This window comes from Strix uralensis, chromosome 25, assembly GCF_047716275.1.
Source record: "Strix uralensis isolate ZFMK-TIS-50842 chromosome 25, bStrUra1, whole genome shotgun sequence".
Classification (NCBI taxonomy): domain Eukaryota; kingdom Metazoa; phylum Chordata; class Aves; order Strigiformes; family Strigidae; genus Strix; species Strix uralensis.
In genome coordinates this window covers 8,821,308-8,830,000 of record NC_133996.1, presented here as the reverse complement: position 1 = coordinate 8,830,000, position 8,693 = coordinate 8,821,308, and the positions used below count along the sequence as shown (strand labels likewise).

Sequence of the window (8,693 nt, the reverse complement as noted above, 5' to 3'; positions counted from 1 at the left end):
CCTAACCCTAACCCTAACCCTAACCCTAACCCTAACCCTAACCCTAACCCTAACCCTAACCCTAACCCTAACCCTAACCCTAACCCTAACCCTAACCCTAACCCTAACCCTAACCCTAACCCTAACCCTAACCCTAACCCTAACCCTAACCCTAACCCTAACCCTAACCCTAACCCTAACCCTAACCCTAACCCTAACCCTAACCCTAACCCTAACCCTAACCCTAACCCTAACCCTAACCCTAACCCTAACCCTAACCCTAACCCTAACCCTAACCCTAACCCTAACCCTAACCCTAACCCTAACCCTAACCCTAACCCTAACCCTAACCCTAACCCTAACCCTAACCCTAACCCTAACCCTAACCCTAACCCTAACCCTAACCCTAACCCTAACCCTAACCCTAACCCTAACCCTAACCCTAACCCTAACCCTAACCCTAACCCTAACCCCCTCCCCTGGCTCCTCCCCTAACCCTAAGGCCCGACCCCTAACCCCCCTCCCCTGGCTCCTCCCCTAACCCTAAGGCCCGACCCCTAACCCCCCTCCCCTGGCCCCTCCCCTAACCCTAAGGCCCGACCCCTAACCCCCTCCCCTGGCTCCTCCCCTAACCCTAAGGCCCGACCCCTAACCCCCTCCCCTGGCCCCTCCCCTAACCCTAAGGCCCGACCCCTAACCCCCTCCCCTGGCTCCTCCCCTAACCCTAAGGCCCGACCCCTAACCCCCTCCCCTGGCCCCTCCCCTAACCCTAAGGCCCGACCCCTAACCCCCTCCCCTGGCCCCTCCCCTAACCCTAAGGCCCGACCCCTAACCCCCTCCCCTGGCCCCTCCCCTAACCCTAAGGCCTGCCCCCTAACCCCCTCCCCTGGCCCCTCCCCTAACCCTAAGGCCCGTCCCCTAACCCCCTCCCCTAACCCTAAGGCCCGCCCCCTAACCCCCTCCCCTGGCCCCTCCCCTAACCCTAAGGCCCGTCCCCTAACCCCCTCCCCTAACCCTAAGGCCCGCCCCCTAACCCCCTCCCCTGGCCCCTCCCCTAACCCTAAGGCCCGCCCCCTAACCCCCTCCCCTGGCCCCTCCCCTAACCCTAAGGACTGCCCCCTAACCCCCTCCCCTGGCCCCTCCCCTAACCCTAAGGACTGCCCCCTAACCCCCTCCCCTGGCTCCTCCCCTAACCCTAAGGACTGCCCCCTAACCCCCTCCCCTGGCCCCTCCCCTAACCCTAAGGACTGAACCCTAGGCCCTGCTTCTGGCCCCTCCCCTAACCATAAGGACTGCCCCCTAACCCTAGGCCCTGCTTCTGGCCCCTCCCCTAGGCCTGTGTTGTTGGGTTTAATTGTGGACAGGTGGGAGTGGGTGGTGATTCATTGATGGCTATCAGCTGTGATGTGCTGGTAGTATGTATGAAAAGAATAAAATTAATAAGTGTGGTGCAGCACTGGAATGTTGCCTCATTGCCTGGGAGTAATTTATTAGTAATTTGTATTTTATTTTTTATTACTCCCAGGCAACAGGTGTGTTCTACTGCTGCTATTTACCACCCAAGTAAAGAGACAAAGAGAGCAATACAGAGAGGAAGACAAAGTCAGACAGAGACACAATGCAACACAGACACTAAGCCACAAAGTGACAGACAGACACAGTCAAAGTCTAAGTCCAAGACACTCATTCAAAGTCCAAGACAGACACACAAAGTCCAGGACAAAGTCCAAGACTGTCACTCAAAGTCCAACACAGGCCAAAACAGTCACACAAAGTCCAAGACAGTCACTCAGAGTCCAAGACAGGCCAAGACAGTCACTCAAAGTCCAAGACAGGCCAAGACAGACACTCAGAGTCCAAGACAGACACTCAGAGTCCAACACAGTCCAAGACAGACACTCAAAGTCCAGGACAAAGTCCAAGACAGACACTCAAAGTCCAGGACAAAGTCCAAGACAGACACTCAGAGTCCAAGACAGTCCAAAACAGTCACACAAAGTCCAAGACAGTCACACAAAATCCAGGACAAAGTCCAAGACAGACACTCAGAGTCCAAGACAGTCCAAAACAGTCACACAAAGTCCAAGACAGACACTCAAAGTCCAAGACAGACACTCAAAGTCCAAGACAGACACTCAAAGTCCAAGACAGTCACACAAAATCCAGGACAAAGTCCAAGACAGACACTCAAAGTCCAAGACAGACACTCAAAGTCCAAGACAGACACTCAAGGTCCAAGACAGACACTCAAAGTCCAAGACAGACACTCAAAGTCCAAGACAAAGTCCAAGACAGTCACACAAAGTCCAAGACAGACACTCAAAGTCCAAGACAGTCACACAAAATCCAGGACAAAGTCCAAGACAGACACTCAAAGTCCAAGACAAAGTCCAAGACAGACACTCAAAGTCCAAGACAGACACTCAAAGTCCAAGACAGACACTCAAAGTCCAAGACAGTCCAAGACAGTCACTCAGAGTCCAGGACAAAGTCCAAGACAGTCCAAGACAGTCACTCAGAGTCCAGGACAAAGTCCAACACAGTCCAAGACAGTCACACAAAGTCCAAGACAGTCACACAAAGTCCAAGACAGTCACACAAAGTCCAAGACAGTCACACAAAGTCCAGGACAAAGTCCAAGACAGTCACTCAGAGTCCAGGACAAAGTCCAAGACAGTCACTCAGAGTCCAGGACAAAGTCCAAGACAGTCACTCACAGTCCAACACAGTCCAAGACAGACACTCACAGTCCAAGACAGACACTCACAGTCCAAGACAGACACTCACAGTCCAAGACAGACACTCACAGTCCAAGACAGACACTCAGAGTCCAGGACAAAGTCCAAGACAGTCACTCAGAGTCCAGGACAAAGTCCAAGACAGTCACTCACAGTCCAACACAGTCCAAGACAGACACTCACAGTCCAAGACAGACACTCACAGTCCAAGACAGACACTCACAGTCCAAGACAGTCACTCAGAGTCCAGGATAAAGTCCAAGACAGTCACTCAGAGTCCAGGACAAAGTCCAAGACAGTCACTCACAGTCCAACACAAAGTCCAAGACAGACACTCACAGTCCAACACAGTCCAAGACAGACACTCACAGTCCAAGACAGACACTCACAGTCCAAGACAGACACTCACAGTCCAAGACAGACACTCACAGTCCAAGACAGTCCAAGACAGTCACACAAAGTCCAACACAAAGTCCAACGCACTCACTCAAAGTCCAACACACACTCTAAGTCAAAGCCTAAGTCCAGCACACACACTACAACACAATCAAAGTCCAATGCACACAGTCAAACTCCAACACAAAGTCCAAGTCAAATGCACACAATCAAAGGCAACATCCAACCGCAACTCTCACGGTCAAAGTCCGACACACACAGGCAAAGGCAAAGAGACAAAGACGGACGCAAAGCCAGAGACGGAGGGGCAAAGTCAGACAACAGCTAATGCAAAGGGGGGCAAAGTCAGGCAGGGAGAGAGACAAATTCAGACATCCAGAAAAACCACATGGGAGCCAACCCCAACATACACACCTTTATTACCCCCCCCAAAAAAAACACACAGAGCCAACCCCAACATACACACCTTTATTAATGATACATTACAGAATAGCTTTTACTTACTTAATAACATAACAACCAACAGCTAATACCCCTTCGAGGAGCCTACACCACACAAAACCTTTCTTTCCTTAGTAAACCTTACAAGCATGGCAAATATGCCTTTGCTACAGCCACATTACAAACCAGCTTTTACTTACTAATTAAACCTTAAAAAAAACAACAAATACACCTTCATTGAACCTACATTACACAAACACACTTATGGACTTCATAAACCCTAAGGGGTGCTTCACCTGCTGACCTTTAGGGTCATTCCACACATCTATATTACCATCAGATCTTTACTAAATATATTCATAACTGTTCAGAGACTACTATGATATACATGATGCCAAGAACACCACTCCCGTCAGCCTCCCAAATCACCCCACCTGTGAAAACCCCATGCCTGAACCTTGGCAACAAGTATCACTGCAAGGAGCAACGGGGGGGGGGGGGGGGGGGGGGGGAACCCAGCTGGGATTTTTTTATTCCATATTGTTTTCTTGCCTTACTACTCCAAAAACTCTACCCCACATTACATTACACAGCCATTCTCACACAGACACGTTCTAAGCATCCCACTCATTCAGCTACCATGATGACCACCCCCTACTCTCAGAAAACCCATCCCACTATCCCACCACCACATCCAGCCCTCTCACCATGGCTCCCCAGGAACGCCATTCCCGGAGGCCTCCCGGATGGCCCTGCCTGCGAAAACCCCGTCCCTGCGCCGCTCCGCGCCCAAACTTTGGCGACGATCGTCGCCTCGCGGACCGGCCGGGACCGGGGAAAAAAAAACCCAGCCAGGGGAAAAAAAAAAAATCCCCCGGCTGGGGTTTTTTTATTCTATATTGCTTTTTGCCTAACTATACTCCACCTGAAAGAAAAAAAAAAATTAAACAGTCATGCGCAAACACACACACACACACACATTCCAAACACACCACTCACTCAGCTACTCTGCTAACCACCCCCTGCTCTCAGCAAACCCATCCCACTACCCCACCGCCACGACTGGCCCTCACCCCATGGCTCCTCGGGAACGCCGTTCCCGGGAGCCTCCCGGATGGCCCTGCCTGCGAAAACCCCATCCCTGCGCCGCTCCGCGCCCAAACTTTGGCGACGATCGTCGCCTCGCGGACCGGCCGGGACCGGGGAAAAAAAAAACCCAGCCGGGGGGGAAAAAAACAAAAAAATCCCCCGGCTGGGGTTTTTTTATTCTATATTAGTTTTTTGCCTAACTATACACCACCTGCAAGAAGAAAAAAATTTGCATTAAACAGCCATGCACACACACACACACACACACACACATTCCAAACACACCTCCCATTCAGCTACTCTGCTAACCACCCCCTGCTCTCAGCAAACCCATCCTGCTACCCCACCACCACGACCAGCCCTCACCCCGTGACTCCTTGGGAACGTCGTTCCCGGGAGCCTCCCGGATGGCCCTGCCTGCGAAAACCCCGTCCCTGCGCCGCTCCGCGCCCAAACTTTGGCGACGATCGTCGCCTCGCGGACCGGCCGGGACCGGGGAAAAAAAAACCCAGCCGGGGGAAAAAAAAAAAAATCCCCCGGCTGGGGTTTTTTTATTCTATATTGGTTTTTTGCCTAACTATACTCCACCTGCAAGAAGAAAAAAAATTACATTAAACAGCCATGCACACACACACACACACACATATTCCAAACACACCGCTCATTCAGCTACCCCGTTAACTGCCGCCCCGCTCTCAGCAAACCCATCCCCCTACCCAACTGCTACTACCGGGCCTTGCCCCGTGGCTATTTTATTGTTATTGCCTAACTACTCAAAAAACTCAACTCCACCTGCAACAAAAACAAGATTAATTTAAACAGTCACGCACAGGCAGACACAATCTAAGCACCCCGCTCGCTCGGCTACCGTGCTAACCGCCCCCTGCTCCCGGCAAACCCATCCCGCTACCCGATCGCTGCCGCCAGCCCTCGCCCCGTGGCTCCTCGGAACGTGGTTACTGAAGGCCTTGAAATTCACCCCGCCCGCTAACGCCATGGCCCGAGCCCGACCTCCCCCTGAACGCCGGCTGTGAACGTCACCAGATGGAGCGGGTGGGACTAAGTGACTTAAACCTGGTCAAAGAGATTAAGAAATCCCCCTGCTCAACAGCTTCTTTACTATTTTTAAAAGACACTTTAACTCTTTCTATATCAATATACCCTGAAGTGAAAAACATCCTCACATACAATGATAAACACTTTCCAAAACTAACGCTCATTCCACATCTACTCTATCCGACCGTCACCCGCCAGAGTGGTGGATGGCCCCGATTCTGTAACCGTGCCCAGAATCGGAGATCGTGCGCTTCGAGCCGTCGCCGCCGCTCCGCTCGATCCGTGCCATGGGCCCTCGTCCTCAGAAGAAGAGGAATACGTTTCCCTCTGTGCGTCGCTCCCAGTCCTTCTTTTCTTCCTGTCGTACGCTCTGGCAAACTTAACGGAAGGATTCGCTTCTGGAATGCCGGTAGCCCCGTGGTACCTGCAAAAGACAAAATAAGGAACTCTAGAGCCCGCTCGCCGCGCTCGCCGGCACTTAGCATCCCCTCCTGGGACCGTTCTGCCCCATACGGAATGGCTACAAACGCGCAAAGCGGCTCCGCCGCTAACACGGGCATCTACGTGCTCCGTAAATGTGACCCGAGGACGCGAGAGCGCCGCACGGGGTAGAGTTAACGCCGCACCGAAAGACACGGCCCGACGGCGCACGCAAAGACGCCGAGACGATGTGACGCGTATGCCCCGGCGTGGCCTGCCGTGTGAGACGGCCGGAACTCCGGATGAAAGATGGGCGATAACATCCTGGGGACCGACAGAGACAAAATGCTAGGAAAGACTAAAGACTGTCATGACGCAGGGAAGAATCCCTCAGAAGACCTCACGAGACAGAGCATCACAGAGACTACGCATGCCGGTTAAGCCTGAGCGAGAGCTGCGTGAAAGACCTACCGATTCCACCTACAAGACTAAACTAGATCGGGAACGTTGACCTTCTACGTCACGCTTCTTAGCGGTACAGAATGAGACGGACGGCTGCTGCACACGGAGCGGGATACGAGTATGCCCGAGACTCCTCGACAGTGAAGGCCAAGACAAGCATCGACACTAAGGAACGCCCGCTAGGCGTACCGTACGGCTCTGCCCGCTCGGCACAGAGCTGCTTTGCCGGGGCACATATCTCACGAGAAGTATCACTCACCATTTCTACAGTCTTGTTGCAAATTGCCTGCAAGAACAATGCAAAAGCTGACTTACAGGCTTCCCTCGTGTTACCTCTCAATTCGCTTGAGATCTGCTCGACTCCCGCTCACGTGAACGCTGGCTTCGCAAGCTCACGAAACACAGATATAGAGCTATGCGCCGCTCTTGCTGCTTTAATGCCAGACAGCGTAACACTCAGATCAGACACAACCAAACACAACGCCCACAGACGCGTTGCCGCCCGATGACGCCCAGAGACGCGCTGCTGCCCGACGCCGCCCAGAGACGCACTGCTGCCCGACGCCGCCCAGAGACGCACTGCTGCCCGACGCCGCCCAGAGACGCCGAGAGACGCACTGCTGCCCGACGCCGCCCAGAGATGCCCACAGACGCGCTGCCGCCCGACGCCGCCCAGAGATACCCAGAGACGCGCCGCTGCCCAGAGACGCGCCACCGCCCCGCACGGGCCCGAGGCCCGCTATCTGCCTCCAGAATTCACAAAACCTAAAGAGCCCTCCCGCCGACCCCGATGTCCTACCCCCTCTTCTAGCCCCGCCCCACCCGCTGCTTTGGCCCCTTGACTTATCTTTCAGAGAGCACGGTCCAGAACTCATCCTCATCGGGAGCACGTCATCTAACCAGGGTTTCCCTGCGGTCACCGCATTGCTCTTCATCACCTGTAACGCAGAACATCTCCGGTCACCAACACGCCGACATGTATCGACCTCTACCGCGGCGATGCCCTCCTCGGAATGGCCGCGCAGCTCCCGATAACCGTATGTTGTGCCCCCCCGTCTCCCGTGGAAGCCTAAAAACTGGAGAAACGCAGCCGCCGTCCTACTCGTAAGCGATCGCCCGCTCGGCGGCACCTGGCCTCCCGGTCCTCTCTTCCGACGACTCGCCTCGAAGCCTCCGCCGTTCGAGCGGAGACCTCGCGACGCCCGCAAAAGCGAAGGCGAACGGTCGTTCGTATGGCCGCACGATCCTCGGCGATTCGGGTCCCGGCGGACCGCTTAACGACTCTCTCGCCTTTTCTCAAACCGCTCGTGACTCTGCGGCGTCAACACTCCGGGAAGGAGCATGGCACCTGCAAAAGAAAGAGGTAAAAAGCGCGCGGCGAGATGCCGCCCCGATCCTCGGCTCGCTCGCGGAGCTTCCTCTCCCCTGCTCGTTTACCTCGGCCGCTCGGAGACGGATTCTTCGGTCCGCTGTGCCAAGGCCCGGTCGCCGCCTGTGCGATTCAAACGGGGTATGATTTTAGCTACGATACTATTATGACACCTGAAGAACTGCCGCTCGGGCACGCCGGTCATCGCTCGCCTCGCCGAAGTCCGAGGGCGCGGGTATCCCGCTTCACGCGTCAATTCGTGCCTAGAAAATAAAACCGGAATGGCGTGAGCCCCTCGGAGCCGCCGGTCCCGCGGATCCTCTGACCTCTTCCGTCGCCCATCGGGAAGCAGCTTCTCGCTTTGCACTTAAACGACCCGAACCCTGTAAGGAAAGGCATCTCGGTGTTAACCTAGACTTTTACGAGACCAAAGGTTTGTCTTTCTTTTTCATCTCCCTTCTGACTACTGCTAAAATACCCAAAATCCTAAGTACCGAGCCTCACGTGCAAGCTAAGGCTCGTTTGACCCGCTCGATCGCCCGCTCCCTGCAAGCCGGAGTCCGCCCTCTGATGCCTGCCGAACGCGAGGAAAATAACCGTGAAGGCTCTCTACGGCTACTCGCCCGGAGATGGACCGCATGGTCTTCGCCAAAAGCGTCCGGGCGGATGGATGCGTTACTACACGCTCCCCTCATCTTTACTATGGCTAAACCCCTGGGCGGGACGGGTCCGACCCGGACGCA

The 8,693-nt window shown here is 54.5% G+C and overlaps 1 long non-coding RNA gene across 1 annotated transcript; it reads right to left on the bottom strand.

Annotated features, from left to right (window-relative positions):
- Window positions 1-7,468: 7,468 nt before the first annotated feature.
- LOC141954792 (uncharacterized) lies at window positions 7,469-8,361 on the bottom strand. The gene is made up of 3 exons (XR_012632257.1): window positions 8,019-8,361; window positions 7,684-7,929; window positions 7,469-7,519 (listed from the first exon to the last, which is right to left on the bottom strand). It is a non-coding gene; the product is annotated as an uncharacterized LOC141954792 (long non-coding RNA).
- Window positions 8,362-8,693: the final 332 nt, after the last annotated feature.